General features: G+C 42.4%; 1 pseudogene; it reads left to right on the forward strand.

Annotated features, from left to right (window-relative positions):
- Positions 1-960: 960 nt before the first annotated feature.
- Positions 961-2,239, forward strand: LOC102826952 (annotated as a pseudogene).
- The last annotated feature ends 356 nt before the right edge of the window (positions 2,240-2,595 follow it).

Below are 2,595 nucleotides of genomic sequence, written 5' to 3' on the forward strand. Positions count from 1 at the left end.
TGGAGGTACCTGTCCCAAATCGCTCAACTTTAGTTGCTTCATGGGCTAGAAAGTCCACTGCTCTGTATAATGCTCTGGTTTTGCTGCTGCTACTTCTCTGCCATGGGCTGCCAAAAGAACCAATAGATCTGTTTTGGAAGAAGTGCAGCCAGAGTGCTCCTTAGAGGCCAAGATGGCCAAACTTCGTCTCTCATACTTTGGACATATAGTCAGGAGGGAACAGTCGTTGGAGAAGGATGTCATGCTGGTTAAGTTGGAGGGTCACAGAAAAAGAGGAAAACCCCCAACGAGATGGATTGGCTAAGTGGCAGCATCGATAGACTCAAGTGTGGCAACAGTAGTGAGGTTGGCCCAGGATCAGACATTGTTTCATTCTGCTGTGCATAGGGTCACTATGAGTCGGTGCCGACTCGCTGGCACCTAACAACAACAACAGCAACTTCTCTGCCACTCCTTCAGTGTCATAGCTTTCTGTCCCTGGATCGAGGAGGTTCAATGCATAGGGACCTTGGTGTTCAAAGGATGCACTTCTCTCCTGGCTCTTCTTCTTTGATGATAGTGAGATTCCCAACTCCCAATTCTGTGGCAGCTCATGTTATACGCATACTAGACTTACAAGCTTTTATAATTATAACTAACAGCACTAAAATCCACAGCTGAACATGCTGTTCTATCAGTATCTTTTCCCACCTTCTCTTACCCAGACCTAGCAGATCTAAAATATTTGGTGGGAGTTATAGACTATGGCTATGAAAGACATTAATTCACTAAACCATAGAAGGAATACGCAGAGTCACTGTACTAAAGAGAATTGGTCAATGTTCTTTCATTTTAGGAAGCAGCACATGATCTAGAATTAGTGGTATTGAAGGAAGAATTCCAAGTTTCACTGAAGGCATTGGCAAAAAGCAAGGCTCCAGGAATTGATGGAATACCAATTGAAATGTTTCAACAAGCAAGATGGGTCAAATCTAGAGTGGTGGTCATGATCCTGGAGGTGGCAAGGACAATAAAAAGTAATATCAACCTCCTGCACCAACTACAGTTGGGGAAAAAGAAGAAAAAAAAAAAACAAAGAGACCAGATGCTACCAGAAAACTCCCACTGGTGACACCTCCCACTCAGTGCCAGTTAAAATTACTGAAGCTCAGGATGATTGAAACTATCTTCTTATGGAAGAAGAATTCATTAGAAATCAGGAGCAGATGAAGCCACTAGAAGAAAAGCAAGAGGAGGAAAGGCAAAGGTGGATGATCTCAGGGGGACCCCATTGTCTGTAGGAACTTTGGAGGTCATTGAGGATAATCATGTCATCGTGTCTACATTAGCATTTTGGCCTTTGTGGACAAAGATCTGCTGGAGCTGGGCTACTTTGTCCTGCTCAACTAAAAGGTATATGCTGTGATTGGGGTTCTGATGGATGACACCAATCCAATAGTCAACGTGATGAAGGTGGAAAAGGATCCCTGTGAGACCTATGCTGACACTGGTGGACTGGACAACTGAATTCAGGAAATTAAGGAATCTGTGGGGTTTCCTCTCACTCATCCTGAGTATTATGAAGAATTGTGGGTAAAGTCCCCTAAGGGGGTAATTCTCTATGGCCTACCTGGCACAGGTAAAACATTATTAGCCAAAGCCATAGCAAACCAAACCTTGGCCACTTTCTTATGAATGGTTGCCTCCAAACTGATTCCGAAGTACCTAGAAGATGGGCCCAAACTTGCACGGGAGTTGTTTCAAGTTGCAGAGAAACACACACTGTCCATCGTGTTTATAGACAAGATGGAACAAAAAGACACGACTCAAGTTCTAGTGGTGAGAGAGAAATTCAGCAAACAATGTTGAAACTGTTGAACCAGTTGGATGGACTGGATTCAAGAGGAGATGTGAAAACTATCATGGCGGCATACTGAATAGAAACCTTAGATCCAGCCCTGATCAGATCAGACTGCATTGACAGGAAGATTAAGTTCCCCGTTGCTGATAAGAAGATGAAGAAATGCATCTTTCATATTTACATGAGCAGGGTGATGTTGGCCAGTTATATGACCTTGGACAACTTGTTCATGGCTAAAGATGGCCTGTCTGGTGCTGACATCAAGACAATTTGTACGGAAGCTGGACTCATGGCCTTGAGAGAACGTAGAATGAAAGTCATAAATGAATACTTCAAGACCTAGAAAGAAAACATTTATAAAAAAAACAAGACTACACTCAAAAGGGGCTCTATCTCTAAAGTGAAGTACAGAGCCTCCAAGATGTAGTTGGAGTTTTGCAACCTCTCAGAGGAATAGGATGAAGATGTTGTCCAGAGAGAATCAATATTCCAGTTATTTTTGTTAATAAAACATTCTTTATACCTTTCGGGTATGGTGTTTAGAACACCCAGTGGACTCCCTTTATCTGTCAGTCACTGTTCAGCCCTGTCTCCAATAAAGCTCATTCAGAAACCTTAAAACAAACAAAATTACAATCAGATACAACACCAATGATGTTTGCTTACATGTGCCAAAAAATTTGGAAGACAGCTACCTGATCAACCAACTGGAATAGATCCATATTCCTGCCCAATGTAATGTGGTTATCATTGAA

This window comes from Chrysochloris asiatica, unplaced genomic scaffold, assembly GCF_000296735.1.
Source record: "Chrysochloris asiatica unplaced genomic scaffold, ChrAsi1.0 scaffold00017, whole genome shotgun sequence".
Lineage (NCBI taxonomy): Eukaryota > Metazoa > Chordata > Mammalia > Afrosoricida > Chrysochloridae > Chrysochloris > Chrysochloris asiatica.